Source organism: Equus asinus, chromosome 20, assembly GCF_041296235.1.
Source record: "Equus asinus isolate D_3611 breed Donkey chromosome 20, EquAss-T2T_v2, whole genome shotgun sequence".
NCBI classification, from domain to species: domain Eukaryota; kingdom Metazoa; phylum Chordata; class Mammalia; order Perissodactyla; family Equidae; genus Equus; species Equus asinus.
Genome location: NC_091809.1, coordinates 53265798 through 53287980, shown reverse-complemented (window position 1 = coordinate 53287980; position 22183 = coordinate 53265798). Strand labels below are relative to the sequence as shown.

At 38.6% G+C, this 22183-nt stretch overlaps 1 long non-coding RNA gene across 2 annotated transcripts; it reads right to left on the bottom strand.

The window, feature by feature from the left end:
* Positions 1-340: 340 nt before the first annotated feature.
* On the bottom strand, positions 341-21972 carry LOC106833254 (uncharacterized). 2 transcript variants are annotated; one of them, XR_011495600.1, is made up of 3 exons: positions 21909-21972; positions 1117-1175; positions 341-504 (listed from the first exon to the last, which is right to left on the bottom strand). It is a non-coding gene; the product is annotated as an uncharacterized lncRNA (long non-coding RNA). The 2 variants fall into 2 exon arrangements; XR_011495601.1 differs by lacking the exon at positions 21909-21972 and adding an exon at positions 9282-9488.
* Between the last annotated feature and the right edge of the window lie 211 nt (positions 21973-22183).

Sequence of the window (22183 nt, the reverse complement as noted above, 5' to 3'; positions counted from 1 at the left end):
AGCAGCTTTAAAAGCTTGGCAGTTACACTACTCACTCATTTTTCCTTGGAATGTAAACCTACCTAGGTCAGACTTTCTAAGGTTCCTTTTTTTCTCTGGCCCATCCTTTTGGTAAAAATTGGATCCAGACAATCCAATTTCTTGATCTCTTATTTACTCTCAGGGCTGGAGCCTCTGAGACCTCCTTCCTTTGATAAGGAAGGCATCCTTCTTCTCCCTCTATCAAATCTCCCGTATAAGTCTATATGAGAAAGGACAGAAATACTGAGGAGTGGAAGAGGGTTGATGAAGGCTCAAATATGATTTATTAAAATTTTAAGGAAAACTCAAACTGCTCATCTTCACTGCTCATCTCTTTATTCTTCACACAGGAAATCATCTAAGGTTGTTCTGGGAGTAACACGCAAATCCAAGGGGTCTCTCCTTTGTTGTTTTATTTTCCATCTTTTTTCCGGACTCCAAGATAACAACCATTTGTTCAGTCAGCAAACATGTATTAAGCACCTGCAAAGCATCAAGTACCGTGAAAGTCACAGGGGTAAGATATTTGCACCTGTCCCTTCAACACTACTCTTCATTGTTTCAACATATTTTTATAACATACTACAATATCTAGTGAATGTGTACATTATTTACTTTAAAATCACATTTTAGATCATTTCTCTGAGCAGATTCCTGTAGACTTCATTCATAATATATTTATTTACTCTTTGGCCTCGAATAGTATAACTTTGTCTGCTTCTTTACCACTTTTCTTTCCAAATACCCCACTGAAAGCTGATCTAACAGTGGACCTACAGACCTTAGCCCTGCCTGAATTCTCTTGAGGGCCTGGCTCCAGCAGCATCACAACCGTCTGAAGCTAGACCATTCATTGGTGCTAGACTAGCAGGGACGCATCAGTAAACACTTGGGTAAAGGTATGAATAGTCAAATAAAGACCCAGAAGACTCAACATTCTGTAGAATGCACAAAAATGAAAAGGCTCTACCGCTTGACCTGTGTCTTAGTTTTGTCCCTGATGTAACACAGTTAAGAAACAGGAAATCAGTCTGGACTGTGGATCCTAGAATGACTCTTCACAGTTTTAACTATCCATAGTCTATAAAAGTATACCTGATATTCGTAGTTAAGTAATTGTTGCTTCTCACCAGGTGACAATTTCTGCTGGAAACCTATAATAAAACATTAAGCAAAAAAGAAAAATGAATTTATCATTTCACAAGCTATGCCTTAAAAATCTTACAAGGGGCCGACCTGGTGGCTCAGTGGTTAAGTGCGCAGTTCCACTTTGGCAGCCCAGGGTTTGCCGGTTCAGATCCCAGGTGCCAACATGGCACCGCTTGGCAAAAGCCATGCTGTGGTAGGCATCCCACATATAAAGTAGAGGAAGATGGGCACGGATGTTAGCTCAGGGCCAGTCTTCCTCAACAAAAAGAGGAGGATTGGCAGCAGTTAGCTCAGGGCTGATCGTCCTCAAAAAAAATTTAAAAAACACAAAAATTTTACTTGTTTGAGTATCGGAATCACAGACTATTTTTGGCAGATAATTTGTATATTAGCAAAAGGAAAATTGTGGGATTAACAAAGAAATAGGTGAGTTACAGTGTAATGCAAAGTTAATGAATGTGACACTACTCGTCTCATAAAAGTGATACTTCAGTTTTTACTTTTCTGCAAAGCTGACTCATACCTTTTAAGGAGGATGTCATATCAAAATAATAATTTCCTTCATGGAATTTCCTTGTTTTCTTAAATAGTAAGGGGGAAAAATGGTGTTAAAATTTAAAAGCTCTATAAGATTCAATACTTTGGAGAATATAGTAAGATAGGTTCTCTCATATACTTTTATATATTTCCAATGGGATGTAAGTTAATACACTGTTGCTGAAAAAAAGTTTGGCACCATGTGTCAGGAATCCTAAATATATGCATACTCTCTAATCATTAATCCATCTTTAAGAATCTATACTAAAAAATAAGGACATGGTTTAACACACATCCATGCAAAAATACTTGATTCAGCATTATATATATTAGTACAAAGTTGAGAACAACCTCAATGTTCCCAAACAAGTTAAATAAATTACTCCATACCGTGTAATATTTATTCTACAAAAGAAAAATTGCATTTTTGAAAATTATGTAATTATGTATAAAAATGCTTGTAATGTAATGTTAAATTAAAATCAAGATACACGGGCTGGCCCTATGACCAAGTGGTTAAATTCCTGCACTCCACTTTGGTGGTCCAGGGTTTCTCTGGTTCAGATCGTGAGCATGGATCTGGCACCACTTATCAGGCCACACTGAGGCAGTGTCCCACATAGCACAACCAGAAGGAACTACCACTAGAATATACAACTATCTACTGGAGGGCTTTGGGGAGAAGAAGAAGGAAGAAAAAGAAAGGAAGATAAGCAACAGATGTTAGCTCAGGTGCCAATCTTAAAAAAAAAATCAAGATACAAAACACACATAATATAATTCCAATGTTTAAAAATTTTGGTTTTATATATTCATGAAAAAGAGTGAAAATGAAAATAGCAGCTGTTATTCCTGAGTGGTCAGAAATATATTTATTATTTTTTAATATTTTTCACATTTTCTAAAGTAACCTTTAATGATAAAATATTATTAAACCACATTTAGACACTTAAACTCTAACTTAACTGTATAACTATATCAAACACTTTTAAGTATAAAATTTTGAAATGTTGGGTCAAGCACATGCAAACTTGGATTGCTCACATTATATAATTCATGAACAAAGAGGGAAGAATACAAATAGCAATGTTTGACAGAGCACTATTTTTTTTCCAGCTTTACTGAGCTATACTTTCCATCCAATAAATTGCACATATTTAAAGCATAAAATTTGATGTTTTGACATATTTATGCTCAAAATCCATTAGCATCACCACAATCCAGATAATGAATACATATACCATTGCCAAAAGTTTCTTTGTGCCCTTTCATAATCCATTTCTCCCTTCTCCCAACCCAGGCAACCACTGAATCTGATTTTTGATGCTATAGATGAGTTTGCATTTCCTAAAGTTTTATATAAATGGAATCATTCAGCATGTGCGTTTTTGGTCATGCTCCTTTCACCTTATGATAATAATTATGAGATTCATTTATGCCATTGCATGTATCAATAGTTTGTTCCTTTTCATTATTGAATAGTATTTTGTTGTCTGGATGTATTATCATTTGTTTATCCACTCAATTGTTGACGGACAATTTAGTTGTTTCCAGTTTTTGGCCATTACAGATAAAGCTGCCATGAATATTCATGTATAAATCTTTGTATGGAATATATTTTCATTTCTCTTACGTAAATACCCAGGAGTGGAACGGTTGGGTAAAATTGTAGGTATATCTACAACTTTTTAAAGAAACTGTCAAACTGGTTTTCAAAGTGGTTGTACCGCAACCATCCTACGATGATTGTACCATTTCCAACAGCTGTGTATGAGAATTCCAGTTGCTTTGTATTCTCACTAACACTTGATATTGTCAGTCTTTTTACATTTAGCCATTCTAGTGGGTATGTAGTGATATCTCATTGTGATTTTAATTTGCATTTCTCTAATGACTCATGATGAGCTTTTCAAGTGCTCGTCATCCATATATCTTCTTTGCTAAAGTGTTTGTTCAATTATTTTGCCAATTTTTAGTGAGTTGTCTTCTGATTGGTTTATGACAGATATTTTTATGTTCTAAATAAACTCCTTTGTGTGATGAAAATTTTGCAAAGATTTTCTCCCAGTTTGTGACTTGCTGTTTCGTTTTCATAGCAGCATCTTCTAAAGAGGAAAAGTTTTATTTTGCTGAAGTCCAGTTTACTACATTTTTTCTTTTTCACTTCATGCTTTTTATGTCACATTTAAGAACTCTTTAACACACCAAAGACCATAAGGATTTTCTACCTATGTTTTCTTCTATAACTATCATAGTTTTAATTTTTACGTTTAGGTCTATAATACATTTCAAGCTAATTTTTGCATACTACGTGAAGTAAGTTTTGAAGTTCATTTTTGGGGAGTGTTTTTCCAGTACTATTCATTGAAAAGATTTTCTGTTCCTCATTGAATTGTCTTGATAGCTTTGCAGAAATGAATTGAATCTATTTCTGGAGTCTCCCGTTGGCTATTTTATGCCAATACCACGTAACTTTGATTACTGTAGATTTGTAGTAATTTTGAAACCATGTAATCTATGTCTATCAACTTTATTTCTTGTTTTCAAAATTTTTTGACTACTCCAGATACTTTATATTTGCATATGAATTTTAGAATCAGTGTATGAATTATTAAAAAAAGAATGCTAAAATTTTGTTTGGGATTTCACTGAATCTACAGATCAATTTGAGAATTGATATTTTTGCAATACTGAGACTTCTAATGTATTAATGCCCTGCGTGTCTCCATTTATTTAAAACTGCTCTAATGTCTTTCAACAATATTTTATAGTTTTCAACATGTAGGTCTTAACATGTTTGGTCAAATTTGTCTTTAAATGTTATATATTTTTGATGCTATTATAAATGACAGTGCTTTTTAAAATTTCAAATTGAGATTGTTGTTCACTAGTATGTAGAAAAATAATTGACTTTTATGTATTAAACTGGTATCCTGAAACATTACTACCCTCAATTATTAGTTCTAGTAGCTTTTTTGTAATTCCATAGGGCTTTCTATAGGTCATCATGTTGCCTGCAAATAAAGACAGCTCTGCCTCTTCCTTTCCAATCTGTGTGGCTTTTATTTCTTTTTCTTGTTTTATTGCACAGCCTAAGACCTCTAGTACAATCTTGAATAGAAGTAGTAAGAATAGACATCCTTGCCTCATTCTAAATGTTAGGGGAAAACCAGTCAGTCTTTACCATTAAGTATGATGGAAGCTGTAGGTTTTTCACAGTTGCCCTTTATGAGATTGAGGAGGTTCCTTCCTCTTCATATTTTGCTGAGTATTTTGTTAAGAGATATCGGATTTTTAAACATTTTGAGCATTACTTGAAGTTTGAGCCAATTCCTGTAATATAATTTTAAAATTTGCACCAAATACTTACAAGAGTAACTCATGTTTTAATTTCCTTTGTAAATTTGTCAAGAGATTTATAGTGCCTCCAGTTAATAAAAATGAAGAATTTTCTCATTAATATTAAAAACAAAATTTTTTTTTAAAGATTTTATTTTCCCCTTTTCTCCCAAAGCCCCCCGGTTCATAGCTGTGTATTTTTAGTTGTGGGTCCTTCTAGTTGTGGCATAAAAACAAAATTTTTGACTTCTTTATGGCAACTTCAATAATAAACAGAACCTTAAGTGATTCGAAGTTGAAGACCAACCTCAAATTTTCACAACCAACAATTAAAAATTTTAATTTCGATATATTGTGACAATGAGGGAAGATAGCAGCAATTACTGCAATGTGCTAAAAAATACAGATATGTGGTTTCAGATGTGTGACCCTCGAGTCATACATACGTTGTAGGTGATGTTTGAGAAGCAGTTTTCTCTGCTCTTTACTCTTCTTTGAATGAGTGGAGGCCAGGTTGCTGAATGGGCGACATGGCTCTTCTTATTTATATAATGGGGCACCACTGAGTACATATTTTAAGGGATTTGGACTAAGGCGAAGTCAGCCTTGATGCAGACTAACAAAGTCAAAAGAGAACCATTGAAAATAAAATTCCCCAAACACCCAGAATCAAAAAGCTGATATCAAAGACTCATTGTTTCTTATCATAGGTGCATAACGTACCATTTTATGAAAACATACAAAGATATTATCATAACTTCTAGACAGATTGTCAGGAAATCCTCTTTTAAAAAAAGAAAGAAAAGAGCCACACCTAATTTACTATTATTTGGAAAAATCCATTGGTTTGTGTGATAAACACTAAAATAGACTGATTATACATCTGGCTAAGTGCCAAGCCATTCTTCTGTGAACTCTAAGATAATGGACTTTCATTGTTCTGTTTGTTATCATTGCCAATTCCTGTCAGACTGGTCCTCAGTAGTTACGTGGGCTTCTGCCATTTATCAAGTCCGTGTCTTAAAAATCTCTTTCTACTTGTCTAAAACAACAATTCCTTTAACAAACATATATTTGATAAAATTTTCAAGGTTCACATGTAATTGGTAAGTTTCTGTTACTTGTACATAGAGGAAATGTGTAAAACCATATTGCCTTAGGAAAAATTGTAAAATCAGCTACACATTTCTTTGGGAGAGACATCTTTTTCGTTCTTTGATTTGACAATGAATCATTTTAGATTTCACTAAAATAAGAGTTTTCTATTTTTTAAAGGAAGTCATATTTAGTAAAACATAAACTCCAGCACACAGAGTTAGTGATAGTGTTATAAAATTATATAACCTTAAAGCAAAAAGGAACCTGATTTCCTCCAGAATAAATTCTCCTAGAATTCCTATGCCAGCTTTGCTCTTCCAGAGATGAAGTTTTCACCGTGTCCTTTGGTCTTCTCTCTACTGTTTAACTTCTATACGACCATGGTCATAAAGTTCTTTTGCTGAAATTTCTTTTTGCATTTTAATCACAAAATCCTCCGGTTCTGTGATTAGCGATAGGAATTATTTTGTCAATTAGACTCTAAACCTGTTCAATTACATTATGTCAAATCTGTAAGTGTAGGTTTATAAAGCAATGATAACATCAGCTCACAATGTATCTTGTATAAACTTATAAGTGTGTTTTCTTTTGGTTTGGTGTGTGAGTATATTATAGACTAGACTACAAAGGAGAACAATGAAAATAGGAAGACAAAGACATTCAGTTTCTAAATTCACTTTGGAAAGCTATTTTGAAAAGTGAGCATCAGGGGGCCGGCCCCGTGGCCGAGCGGTTAAGTTCACGCGCTCCGCTTAGGTGGCCTAGGGTTTCACCGGTTCGCATCCTGGGCGCAGGCATGGCACCGCTCATCAGGCCACTTTGAGGCGCTGTCCCACATGCCACAACTAGGAGGACCCACAACTAAAAATATACAACTACATACTGGGGGGTTGGGGGAGAAAAAGCAGGGGGAAAAAAAGAAGATTGACAGCAGTTGTTAGCTCAGGTACCAAACTTTAAAAAAAAAAAAAAGAAAAGTGAGCATCAAAAATAGAAAGTAAAGGGGCTGGCCCCCTGGCACAGCAGTTAAGTTTGTGCACTCATGCTTTGGTGGCCCAGGGTTTACCAGTTTGGATCCTGGGTGCGGACCTATGCCCTGCTTATCAAGCCATGCTGTGGCAGGTGTCCCACATATAAAGTAGAGGAACATGGGCACAGATGGTAGTTCAGGGCCAATCTTCCTCGGCAAAAAGAGGAGGATTGACTCTGGATGTTAGCTCAGGACTAATCTTCCTCAAAAAGATAAAAGAAAAGAAAAAGAAAGTAAAAACGAGAAAGACAAGAAGTAGGATTGTAAATTATTCACATATTAGTCACAAAAACTAAAAATCATACTTTATTTGCTTAGATTCTCCAGAAGAGATTAAGGAAAGACAATGTATAAAATCTTAACACAAAGGAGGAAAATGTATTTCTTTAAAAACTAGGGAATGACTTTTGAAAAGTCCCTTAATGTCTGGGCAGTTTCAGAGTTGTGAAAGCAGCTGTGTGCCCCAAAAGGATATCTAGGTACTCTGTCAGCAAGACACAGCGACCTGGAAGTTAAGCTTGGTCACATTGACCTTTTCTAGCTTTTTCCAAGCTCTTAAACATACCATCCACCCTTGGTATCCACAGGTTCCACATCCTTGGATTCAACCAGCTGTGGATGGAAAGGCCTGTGATGGTTGCATCTGTACTGACATGTACAGACTTTATTTTTCTTGCCATTATTCCCTAAATAATACAGTATAACAACTATTTACATAGCATTTTTATTGTATCAGGTATTATAAGTAATCTAGAGATGATTTAAAGTACATGGAAGGATGTGTAGGTTACATGCAAATACTACCCCATTTTATATAAGGGACTTGACCAACCTCGGATCTTGATGTCCACTAGGGTCCTGGAAAGAATTCCCCTCAGATACCAAAGGACTGAGCTAGGAGTTCACAGCAATATTTGTCAATGAGTTCCATTTATCATCTCTGGAGTTGAGCCTAGATGCTCTACTCAGGGCTCTAGCCTCCAGGATCCTGCCCTCTGGAAAAGGAAAAGGAGGAAAAGACAGGGAGGAACCAGGGTTGAGATAAGGTAAGAAGAGGGTTTGGTTTCATGGTCATTTAAGGGCCTGAGCAGCTGTAGGGGTTGCTTTTGAACTTAGCCACTGCCCCTGGATGGTTGCCCACAGACAGGTCACCAAACCTTCCTGTGCTCTGGTTTTCCCTTAAATTAAAGGCACTAATCTTATTGTGGTAATCATTTTTCAATATGTATGCATATCAAATTATCACATCGTATACCTTAAACTTACCCAATGTCATGTCAGTTATATCTCCATAAAGCTGGAAAACAATAAATAAAGGCATTGAAGACTGCTTATTTCAGGGCAATTCTAAGATAAGATGATGGGATTTCCCTGTGAGAGAAGACAAATGCTTTTCTTCCCTTTTTTGGTGGGGAAGATCAGCCCTGAGCAAATATCTGTTACCATCTTCCTCTTTTTTTGCTTGAGGATGATTCTCCCTGGGCTCACATCTGTACTAATCTTCCTCTATTTTGTATGTGGGATGCTGCCATAGCATGGCTTGATGAGCAGTGTATAGGTCTGCACCTGGGATCTGAACATGCAAGCCCCGGGCTGCTAAAGCAGAGAGAATGAACTCAAGCACTACGCCAGCGGGCTGGCCCCACAAATGCTTTTCTTTAGGATAATAAACATTCCACAATTCCCTGGAGATGATCGTTTATTTGTTCCTCCTGCTCTGACAACGGGAAGTCACAAAGTCTCTTTCACCTCACGCCCAAGGCCACTGTGCAAGCACAAACTTTGAGGAAAAGCACAAACAAAAGGTAAGGACCCCTAGGAAGGAAAGCATTAGTTTGCCCTACTGTTCAGAACTTTTCCCCATCCTCCGTCCTTGCTTTTCTCTCTGCCTCGGATCCCCTGGCTCCACCACCACCGTATCTGCCTCTGGAAGATTTCCATTATTTATCCTGATTTAGGTGTGGGAAATCAGTTTTCCTCTTGGTTCAGCTGGGACTTGGTTGGAACTTAAAACAAAACAAAACTAAACCAACGGAAAGGAAAGCAAATATGAGAGCTGAGAAATGGATAGGTTTATAAAACTCAGATTTTTTTATCCTAATCTCACCAAGGTCCAGCTACAGCAGCTCCAGTTCTTTTTCCTGGCTTCCACGCTGTCTGGCCCGATAAGGCGGAAACCAGACTAAGCTCCTCGGATTTCTGGCACAATGTCACTTTGGACAAATGATCTCAGATGGAATCTCAGGAAGGATTTTTTGGTTCCTTCTGGAACTTGCTCCCATGTCTGTTCTCTGAGATCAGCTCTCTGATAGTCAGTTCCAGGTTGGGCTCAACTGATTTTCCTTCACACAGCTCCCTGACTCTTTTGGCCCAGCTTTGTTTCTCTGTCTTTCTAAGTAGAAAAAGCATTTCCCTCTCTGATCTGCAAGGATCCTGCCCCTGATCTTCAGGCATCTGTATTCAGCACAGGCGCTCCAGTTCGTCTTCATGCCTCCAGCCCTTGCAAATCCTACTTTTGCTCTTCCTTTCTGCTTGGTTGGTTTGTGTCAAGTGGGTTGTTAGGGCTGGGTTTACCCTTTGGGTGTAACATAACACAGTTTCTTCATTTTACTCTAAGCCAACATGTGGGCTTGTCTCATGTATCTTGGGTGGTCACTATCCCCTAGAGCCTGTTTCCCTCAAATGATGAGGAGCAGACACCTTCTCTATTTCTGTCTGAAAACATGCATCCTCTTTGGACAATCCAATTTCCTATTTGAGGATGGCCTCCTGTTCTCAGCTCAGCAGCCGAGCAGAGAGAGAACAACAACATATTTTGAACCCAAACACTTTACAATTCAGTTGCCATTTCCACCGATTTTCACCAGATTCTCTGAGATAACTCATCACCCAGGGACCTCCCCACTTCATTGGAGCCTGCTTACTAGATCTGACTGCTTTAGCTGCACCATTAAAAACAAACACCCATATACACGGTTCTGCTCACCGTCAAGGAAAGAGGAGAGATGTTATACCACAGTTTCTAGGTTTCCCAACTCCAGCCTTCTTTCCTACAAAGCATTAAAACCCCTGCACAAGGAGTTCTGAAGCCCTGGCTATAGTTTTTACACCAAACTACTGAGCTTCTAGAGGCTGGATTGCATGGAAGTCAAGTACATAGGGTCTAGAGGTGGGCGGTGGGATTGGAATGCTAGCTGTGCTGCTTACTAGCTGGTTAACTATTGACAAATTAGTTATCCACATCGTGACTTAGTTTCCTCATCTGGAATATGGGGAGAAATAATAGTAACTACCTGTATGGCTATTGTGAAAGTTATACCTGTACAGCACATAGAACAAGGCCTAGTACATTTTAAGTACTCAGTAAATACTGGCCACCATTATTACCACTGTCCAGGTCTCTTGAATAGACACTATTTTAGAAAGCAATGATTGGTGTAGTGGTTTTAACAGTGGTACTGGATCTAAAATTTAGAGACTAGTTAAGGGTAATTCCAACGCTCCCTGCAGTGATAGTTGAGTTAGACAGATGAACAGGATGGACTGTGAGAGAGGATACTTACTTGATGTGTTGAACAACTGTGTTTCTGTTCTGGGGTACAGGAACCCCTCAACACTTCCGCCGCATTTTGTATTTGCACTAGTATTCACCTCTCTAGGAAAGTACTCACCACATTATTTCTGTTTATGACTAATTCTCCCATTCTCCAAGCTCACTATGAACTCAGATTCGATCTAAGATGGCGTTGGGCTGGTCTGCTGGTTAGTCTAGGCATGTAAATCGCTGGGCTATTTAATCCTGCAGGACCCTAATTAAAATGATGTAAGAGATTCCAAAAATACCTGTTATGCAGGATCCACTAACCCTCTCATGGGATATACCAGGTGGTCTTACTCTCTTCCAAAGCAAACCCAAAAACATCCTTCATCCAAAGAAGAACTAAGCCAAAACTCAGATGAGAAGTTTCACTTGCTTAGAATGATTAGGTTCTGATGCAGTAGTGTCAATAACGGTGCTGAGTATGTTCCAGTACAAATACATCAACCAAAATGTAGGGGAAGATAGACACGTATCAGCACAGAATTGGTATAATTTCTCATTATAACAGCCACTGTAAACATGCAAACATACACAGAGTCCGGCTTCCACGTGGAAAAGGACATATGTGCATATGAAGATTTCTTTGAGTCTTTTACCCATCACTCCCCTCTCCACTCCACCCTCCATGTCTACCATGCTCTCTTTCCCAGTGTCAACAAAGAACTTTGGGTTACAAAGGTTATAGCTGTTTCTCTCTCTCAAGTGACCTTATCCACCACTATTTCAAGGAATTATATTAAATTCATTTAAAAATACTTCTTTTTATTTCTAGCTTTTCTTTCTCCTCCATTTTAATAAACATATGGATTTTAGGGGGAAAGCATTCAGTGTTTCGCTAATAAGTATCATGTCAGCTGTAGGTATTTTATAAATGCCATTCATCAAATTAAGGAGGTTCTCTTCTAGTCCTAATTTGTTGTAGTTTTTATTGTGAAAGGGTGTTGGATATTGTCAATTGCTTTTTCTGTGTCTATTGAAATGGTTACATGGATTTTGTCCTTTGTTCTGCTAACATAATGTGTTTCATTGATTGATTTTCAAATTTTAAAGCAATTTTCCTTTCCTGGGATAAACTCTACTTGGTTGTGATGCATAATCTTTTCTAGATGTCGCTGGATTCTGTTTGCTAATATTCTATTATGGATTTTTGCGTCTATGTTTATGAGGGATATTTGTCTGTAGTTTTCTTATGATGTAGCTTTAGAATCAGGATAATGCTGGCTTCATAAAATGATTTGAGGAAATGTTCCCTCCTCCTGTACTTTCTGAAGGAGTTCCTGGAGGACTGATAATATTTCTGCTGTAACGTTTGATAGAATTGAACAGTGGAGATTTCTGGGTCTGGGATTTTCTTTGTGGGAAAGTTCTTAACTAAAATTCCATTTCTTTGCTTGATATAGATCTCTTTAAATTTTCTATTTCTTCTTGAGATACTTTTCTAGGCATGAAGTTGTTTATAATATTCCTTTTAATTTCTGTCAGGCCTTTCTCATTCCTGATTTAGGTAATTTGTGCCTTCCCTTTTTTTTTTTGTGGTCAGTCTAACTGAAAGTTTATGAATTTTATTGATCTCATCAAATAACCTAGTTTTGGTTTTATTGATTTTTTTCTATTGTTTATTTTATTTTATTTATTTATGCTCTGATCTTTATTATTTATTTCCTACCTTCTGTTTACTATAGGTTTGATTTGCTTTTCTTTTTCTAGCTTCTCAATGTGAAAACTTACATTATAGATTTTAGATCTTTTTAATAGAAGCATGTAAAGCTATAAATCTCCCTCTAAGCTCTGCCTAGCTGTATCCCATGAATTTTGACATACTGTATTTTCATATTTATTTGATTCGATATATAATCTAATTTTATTCATGATTTCTTCTTTGACTCGATTATTTTAAAGTACATTGCTTAATTTCCAAGTATTAGAGATTCTCCAAATATGTTTGTCTTGCTAATTTATAATTTGATTCCACTGAGGTCAGAGAACATAGTTTGTGTGATTTCAATCATTTTCAATTTATTGAGATTTGTCTTATATCCTAGCATATGGTCTCTCCTAGAGAATGTTCCACGTGTGTTTGAAAACATGTATTCTGCATTTCGAGGGTAGAGTATTAACATATGTCAATAAGACCAAGTTGGCTGGTGGTTCTGTTCATGTCTTCTATATATTTACTGATTTTCTGTCTAGTTGTTCTATCAATTAGTATGAGAGGAGTACTGAAATCTCCAAGTGTGACTGTTGAATTGTCACTTTCTCCTTTCAATTCCATCAGTTTTTGCTTTGTGTATTTTTGGGCTGTTTTTAGGTGTTATCCATTTACAGTTGTTAAATCTTCCTGGTGTGTTGACCCTTTTTATCATTATGAAATGTCTCTCTTGGTCTTGAAAGATGTTTTTCTGAAAGTCTGTTTAGACTGTTATATCCAGTCCAGTTACCAAATAGTTTCTGTTTGCATTATGTATCTTTTTCCATCCTTTTACTTTCAACCTATTTGAATCTTTGAATCTAAAGTGTATCACAAAGGTATTCACACCTAGACAAAGACAAAGAGAAAATCTTATGTGTTTATTCTTCCTTCTTTCAAGATTTTTTCTTTGTCTAGGTGTGTATATCTTTGTGTTTATCTCACTTAGGATTATTTAAATTTCTTGGTTCTGTAGATTTATGTTTTTCATCATTTTGAGAAGTTTTTGTCTGTTATTTCTTTGAATATGTTTTTCTGCCACTTTCTATCTCCTCTCTCTTTCTGGGATTCCTACTGTATGTTTGCTGTCTCAGAGGTCTTTGAGATTCTGTTCATTTTCCCTCAGTCTTTTTTTCACTCTGTTATTCAGATTGGACCATTTTTACTGCTCTATTTCAGGTTCACTGATGCCTCCTTCTGACACCTGAAATCTGCCATTGAGTGTGTCTAGCGATTTTCTAAAAATTTCAGTGTGATATATTTCAACTCTAAAATCTCCTTTTTTTGTAGTTTCTGTTTCTCCATTGACACCCTCAATTTATTGAGTCATTGTTATAATATTTTCCTTTACTTATTTCAACTTACTTAAAACGACTGCTTTGAAGTCTTTTTCTGATAAATCAAACATCTAGGCTCACTAAAAGTCAGTTTCTACTGATTACATTTTTTCCCCAATTGTGAGTCATACTTTCCTATTTTTCTAATATCTCATAATTTTTTTGTAGAAAACCGGACATTTTAGCTAACATGTTGTAGCAACTATGAATTTTTTTCTTTTTAAAGATTGGCACCTGAACTAACAACTGTTGCCAATCTTCTTTTTTTTTTTCCTGCTTTTTCTCCCCAAATCCCCCCAGTACATAGTTGTATATTTTAGTTGTGGGTCCTTCTAGTTGTGGCATGTGGGACCCTGTCTCAGCGTGGCCTGAGTACTGCCATGTCCACGCCCAGGATCCCAAATGGCAAAACCCTGGGCCGCTGAAGCGAGCATGCAAACTTAACCACTTGGACATGGGGCTGGCCTCGCAACTATGAATTTTGAGGGTTCTTTTTAAAGTAGCTTTCCCGTTCTTGAACTGCACAATTTGTCTTCCCCACAGTACATGGCTGCTGATATGTCTGCTGAGATTTTAGTTGTAATTTTTATTTCTTTCAGTGTAAATTCCTAAGGTTTACCTTTGTGTCTGCATAGCCTAACAGTCAACCAGTGATTTGGGCAGAGGTTGTTTTCAAACTCCCCAAGCCTATACGGCCTCCACACCCTTCTGATCCATTTGCGTGCTGCTTGAGTATGACATTTGAAGCTTAGCCAGCTGTCAAGTGTCCCTTGGCTTATGTTTCTACCAAGCTCTCTTCAGTCTCCTTTGTGCACCTTGTGGTTGCCCAGTTACCCACGGATGTATGAAGAGCTTATTTAGCATGTGTGAGATGAATAACTCTTCAGTGGTGAATTATTCAGATTCAAAAAGAAGTAAAAACCACAGGGGCAAAAGGTATTGATGAGATTATTAAAAAAATGTGCTTGGGAGAGTAAAAGCCGAGGAAATTACCTGGCAAGTATATGAAAAGGGGACCACCATGAGTCCACTTAATCAGTTGGTAATGAGATGGTTTGTGTGTATCTCTTAAAATGTTAGGCTTAGCTTGTCATAGTATGATGTGGTGGTCCTATGCACATAGTTCAATTTTTTTATTTGGCATAAAATTCCCTTTAATATTTAGCCCAATTTTTATCAGCCTCATTTTTCACTTCCCATCTATTTTCATATCTCCACGCAGTCCCACACGTCATTTCCTATGCCTCAATAACTTTCTTCCACACATCTCTACTTACCTGATCATTTAAGACCCAAAGAAAATAATATAAATTCTGTGATACCATTTATGATTTCTGAAGGCAAAATATACTCTACTCCCTTGTGTGTTACAAACAGGAGGGAAGGAAAAGATGTTCAATAAATGATGGATCTTTGGCTAGCTCTGGTACAGAGCGAAATTCAACTTACATCCTCATCTCCCTCCACACATCAAAATAAATATTTGATAGACTAGAGATGAAATTTTAAAAAGTGAAGTATAGAAAAAGATAAGAGGGATTTTGGCTAGATGTGATGGAACAAAAGAAAAGACTTCTCTCTTTCCTCCTCAAAACTCACTAAAATCACCTAAGTGCCTACAGGAAGAAGGTAATAAGAAGCAAAATAGTTTCTGCCCTTGAGTTCTAGAAAGATTCAGATATGTAGTCTTCAGCAACCTTTGAAGGCAGGGGTATAGGGATGAGCTGAAAACAAGAAGGTTGATTGAAAGGAGCAGTTAGTACACCCGGATCTCCTCCCCTGCTCTATGGCCCCTTTCTCACCTCTGTAGAAAACTGGAGCAAAGTTCACCCTCTGGAGAAACTGATCTAGAGAGACTTTGAACTCTGGAACAGTAGGCTTAGCTGAAAGCGAGGGTGAGCCACCACCACACCAAAAAGGGCAGGTTTGGGGGAGTGTTAAAACCTTATTAATAATTAGTGAGATCTCCCAGAGTTCTGAGAGGCAGGCTTATATTATACCTTTTAGACCAGAGATTGGAGGAGTTTTTTCCTTGTGAAACTGACCAGCCCAAAACAAGAACTTTTATATGCTGACATATGGAGGAGGATGCCCAATGAAACAGTGGCACCCCTACTAGAGTAATTTGTTTTGAGACCCATCCATTGACAAGTCCTTCCCTTGCGTGAAGAGCTTCCAATCAGCTATTTCTCTCTCTCTCTCTCTTTTTTTTTTTCCAGCAGAGCTTTAGAAATTATTCTTCATTGATTAAGTATTTAAAATTTAAATCAAAATATTTTTCATTTTAGCTATGACCGAAGCCTGGGTCCAGGGGCATTGCTCAGCCTCTCTCACCCTTTGAAGGGGATTAGTAAAGAAACAGCATTTACTGAGACTGAGTCTATGGCAGTCCCAGTGTTGGCAGATCCACCCCCCCGCCCTTTGCACAGGCTGCTTTAGATTTTGTCAGCTGAAAAGAGCCAATGCTCCAGAAGAATCTAATAGATAATGTGACTTGGTAGTATAGATCAATTTCATCAAAATTATTATTATTCCAAGCTTCCTTGTTTGTGATCTAAGGGTTTTCAGTATGCACTTTACTTTTAATAAATAATCCATTCCCTATGCAGAGATGTAATCAACTAGTGCAAGAAAAATCCTCAAACTTGAATAGCCTCATCTTTATCTTGGAAAAGGGACATAGAGGTCATTCTACTTTTCTATTATTGAGGAAAAAAACAGGCAACAGACAGCAAAGACTGTGGAGGTGACAGTGCAGGCAGATGACGGGCCAAACTATGGTGGAGCTGTGACTGCTGCTAAGGGGATGGTGGCAGAGAAGATGGCAGCTGAAGCAATGGCGACTGAGGAGATGGTGGTAGATGTAATCACAGTAGACCCAGTGGCACAGACAGTGGTGGCCCAGGTGATGGGTGGTGACATGGCTTCTTCTCATGGTGAATCCAATGGTGACAGCAGCCAAAGAGCTGCAGCCCAAAGATAACAGGCCTTCTTGGTGATGGGAAATGAAGCAGCTGTTGGTAAGGAGGAGATGACAAAGTTGCTATGACCACAGGAACTGGAGATAGGAGATAAATTTTTCCCAATAAGCAATGAGATCTTTTCTGTTGTTTCCCAAGGAGAACATAGCTAAGAGTAGAAAGAAAGACCACTGGCAATGTGCAGGCATAGCTGTTTCTTATGGTTGCGAGATGTAGACTGAGCTCTTCACAAATTTGAAGGCAGTCTGGTCATCTCTAAGGTGTTTATAGGCAAACAACCCCTTCTGTGGCCCAGAGAAGCTAGAAAATGCGTAGCAACTGGTAACTGGTTGCTGGAAACAAGAACCACAGATCTATATACCACCTCAGCATCAGAGCTCCAGCCTTTGGATTCCCTTTCTTGGCTATTCTGAAGGGCAGTTCCCCATTCTGAACTCTTCTGGGTGTAATTGAAATTGCTGTCCACTTGAGGCTAGGCATAAAGAGAACCAGAGAGATTGTTGATGGGGGTGAAGACTCTGGGAGCAGTGGCTACAGACTCAGAAGAGGCTGGCTTCTTCCATGTTCTCTAACACACTGACACTCTTTTCTCTGTTGTTTACCAATTTTTCAGTGAATAGAAGTGAATCAGGTCTAGCCAGACACTTTCTCATTGCTCATCACCCTGGGCTCGAACTCTTCAGAACATCTTCTCTGGCTCATCCCATCCACCATGCCCATCACTCACACACTCGCGTGCAAGCACCATATTCTGGGTTCAGAATAACTGGTTAACTCCAGTCCTAATCCTTCCTACATATATGTCAGTCTCAGCTGGGACTTTCAGCACAAGCTTACCTAGTTCTGCTCTTAAAAATGAATTTTTAAAATTTGGGAATACAGATCAAGTTTATATATTAAAAGAGTGTATGTACATATTTATTTACAATGACCAGTGGAGGCAGGAGATAGTATAGAGACTTGCATCCAAGTAGCTAAGGGTCAATAGGGTCTGTGCCACGTATTTTTGACCTCGGATAAAATCAGGAGAGGAAGAAAAACCTATCAAAAAATAGTGGAGCCACAGTGAGCCAGATGGGGACCCCTGGGCTGGTGACATTCAGGACCTTTGGAAAAGAAAAGAGTCAGTGTCCAGGCAGCTGATGACCCTGGGCCATTAGGTTAGAGCCACCCCATCTCCAGACAGCCCTGTAGGCAAACTCTGATCCTCCTTCCTCCAAAGGAACAAGTACCACCTTCTTCCCTTCTTTCCTTCTCTCCTCCAGAGACGGCCACTCCTCTTCCACTGCACATCAACAAACTCAGTCCCAGATTGACACTCAAGGCTTAAGACTGAGAAGTAATAAGGCTCCTTAAATGCAGAATGCCAACTTGGAGAGGGGGAGGGAATAGAAAGAACTGAGCGTTTACCTCACATCCTCACTCCTGCAGTTTTTACCTTATCCCACACTTGAGAACATCTCCAAATAGGAAATGAAAACTGATATGAAAGAAAAGTGTCTTTTCAATCACCAGAAAAGCAGTTTGCCTGAATGTTCATGAAGTGTAACATAGTTCAATTTAGAATGGAATGACTTCTCCTCTTACTATGTAAATAAATGTTTAAACTACACATAACAAAGCACAATAAAATAATACCATGAATAATTTCAAACAGGAGGAAGACTGTGTCTATGAGTGTGTTTCAGTCACATTTATGTTTCATACTTTGGGTAACATGTTGATTATGGGATCGATTCTCACACCTGCACAGTAAGCTGACTCTCACAGAGTAAGATGTCCTCATGGTTCCACAGTATTTACTTCTATTAGTTATCGATTGCGGTATAACAAATTATGCCAAAATTTAGTGGCTTAAAATAACAATAAATATTTATTATCATCACAGTTTCTGTGGGTCAGGAACTCAGAATGGTTCTAGCTCAGGGTCTCTCATGAGGTTGCAGTGAAGATTATATCAGGGGCTGCAGCCATCTGAAGGCTTCTTGGGGGCTGGAGAATCTGCTGCCAAGGTGATCCACCCTCATGGTTGGCAAGCAGGTGCTGCTTGTTGGCTGGGAGCTTCCGTTCTTCCCATGGAGAACTTTCCACAGGTGAATGTCCTCCTGACAGTCACTCCCTCAGAGCAAATGAGCCAAAGAGCAAGATGGAAGTGACAATGCCTTCTGTAACTTTGTGTGGGAAGTCCTACACTATCACTTCTGTCATATTCTAGTTTTAAAAAAGATTGAGGCCAAGAGCCAGCTCAGTGGGGTGCTGGTTAAGTTTGGCACACTCCACTTTGGCAGCCTGGGGTTTGCAGGTTCTGATCCTCCCCGTTGACCTACACCACTCATCAAGCCATGCTATGGTGGTGACCCACATACAAAGTAGAGGAAGACTGGCACAGATGTTAGCTCAGGGACACTCTTCCTCAAGCAAAAAGAGGAAGATGGGCAACAAATGTTAGCTCAGGGGCAATCTTCCTCACACACATGCACAAAAGATCAAGTCCAGCCTGCACTGGAGGAAAGGGGAATTAGGCTCCATCTTTTGAAGGGAGGAGTGTCAAATAATTGGAGGGCATATTTTTAAACCGCTACAATACTGATTATTAAACACTATTTCCCCATGTTTATTTTGGATATAAAATCTTCTTTCCCTTTAAGATAGACTCATCTTCTGTCTAGGTCCCAGTTTTCATGATCTAACCCTCGGTTTTTTAAAGAAAAAGAATAACAAGGAAATATATTAATTACCAGATGCTGGTGGATGATCACTCTTGCATAGAACCGTAATATGGGATTGTTTTCTCATTTGTGCTGGTCAGTCTGAAATTTTGAATGTTAAGACAATGTGATATCAAAAGGTAATTTTTATAGCTTATTTTGTAGCAAACCGTGAAAGTGGAATAAATATATGAATATGTTTATCTTTAAAAGTGCCAGTTATCAATTTATTGTCTTTAAGCTCCAAATCTACCCGTCTGTGTCCTGTTTCTATTGACCAGCTCTTCTCTACCCATCCATTCTGGCAATGGTGAGCCACTACTACAGACCAGCTCTAGCCCAGACCCTTGGCAAGCTCATTCACATGGGCAGGCTGTGTATTTCTGTGGCAGCCATGCCCTCTCTGAAGAGGTCTGATCTGCTTTGCTAAGTCCCTTGTTCCTGCATTGTTCACTCTTCCTTAGTCTACAAGAAGCATCTTCTTTTTTGCACTTGCTACTTACGGATATTTTAGAGTTCTCTTTTATCTTTTTTAGTAGGTAACTTCCTTTTATAAATTAACTATTCTTTGTTTTAAATCTCTCCTGTTCTAATTACTGATGTGATTTCTGTCTCCTGACTGGACTTTGACTGCTATAGAATTCATATCTGGAGCGGTCCCAGGAGACAGACCTGCAAAGATGGATTTTGGGAATTGGGTGACGTGTTGAGCTTCTTGTCAATGGGAAATAAGATGCTAGTAACCCACGGAATGCAGCAACATTGCAATTAGGTTATCATCAATGGTTAATTAAATGTCAATTAAATAAGTGTTGTGGGAGCCCATGCAGTTTCTGTACTTGACCATTACAAACTCTTCTGAGGGTACTGGAGTGCTTACAGAAAGAAAATGACAATCTCAGGTCCTATAACTCTTAGTTAAAATTATGGTCTTAAAATCACAGAACTATGACATCCTTAAAAGAATCTCATTTCTTGTAGCTACAGGGCTGATGTTGTTGAAAATCAAACACAAAACTTAATTGTATAGGTTGTAGAATCATAATATCAGTAGAATTCACAGCCTCACTAAGAATCTCATGTGAAAGTCAAGGCATTGACTGGGACATGATGGCATCCTGAAACTTGAGATGAAAACACCTAGTTGAGCTCAGATGAAACTGAGAATCTCAGACCCCTGAGAGACACTTTACTCTGAGCCTTCCTCACCAGGGGAAGTCACTTTCCCTCTTATGTCTGAGATTACCAGCCTTCCTGTGATAATCTTCCTTCAGGCATGAGCCTTGCAAGTGGATGTTCTTTCTTCTCAAGACCCACCGCAATCACCCTCCATTTTCACTAGACCCATAACTATGGTCAAATCTCATCATGAATCAGAGGATCAAAACGACTACGGGAGGTAACAGATTACACACGAAAAGAATTGCAAGATTTTGTGAATATGTATCAGCAGAAACTGGGGAATATGTATGGAAATGGATTGTAAAGATGTTAGACTAAAGAGGGAAGAATATAGAAATGGGCCAAATGAATTGATACTGGAGTAATTACTAAAGATTCCAGATTTCATGTGCTAGCTCACGCAGCCGTAGGTGCCTCTAATAGCTTACTTGATGGATTTACCGAAAGTTGTACTGATGGGCGGCCTGTGACAATGAGTTTGAGATGCCAGAGCTTTCCTGGCATGATGTAAAGGAGGGAAGCCAAAGGTTTAGGAAGATAGGAAAGTTGGAGTGGATTTATTATGTGTGACCTACACATCTACCCTTCAACTACAGTCCCTTTTAAGTCTTGGCACACTTCCAGGGGTACCTGTACCCCAGATTGAAGGCCACTCATGTAGAGACTTGGCTCTAAAAGGAAGAAATAAGGTAAAATAGTAACTTGAGACGGATGCAAAGTCAAGATTTTTTTTTTTGAACCAACAGACTTAAGTATGTTAAAGAGACAGGTAGAGGAAGCCACAAGGAGGGAAAATGAAAATCCAAGCATGAGGTTCTATATATAAGATAGTGCATGTCTAAGAATATGATCCTGAGTATCACATATGAACATAGCAGGCTTATACCTCCAGGAATTAATCTGATGCTTTCTGTTTTTCCCCCTTTCCCTTCCATCTTCTCACTGGTACTGGGAGGACAATATTTCTCTTCCTCAGAGCACTATGATAGCCATGAGTTACCCACTTTGTGAGCAGAAAGAAAGCTCAAAGAAGGAAGCTGCGGAAGCTTTATCTCCCAGAAGCCACATATGACTCTGGCTGGGGAAGGCAGGGGAAAGAGTCTAGAAGCTAGGTTTGGAAAGATGAGGAAAGAAGGGCACTTTCAGCCTGTGAAAGATCAAACACAGAGTTGCTTGCCACTAACTTCCAGTGCCCCAACATCCTGCTGGGTACTCTCCTCTGCCCGCTCCTTACCTACCATGCAGCAGCTTCGAACACGAGCAAGCCTTCACTTTTGGACGCCTCGTGGTAGAAGTGCTGTATCCCCCTCCCAAGGTGGGATGGAAAAAACCAACTGGAAATTTCCCTATACACTGGGCCAGAGTGAGCAGGGAGCCCAGTTGTTTATGTAGGTCATAGCTGTTTTTGTTGCAGCGTTATGGCATTGCTGATCTTTATCCACAGGAACAAGTGACTTGCCTCCTGAGCTCCTATCTGTAGGCTTTCAGTCTGTTGTTTTTCTTTCGTTATGGA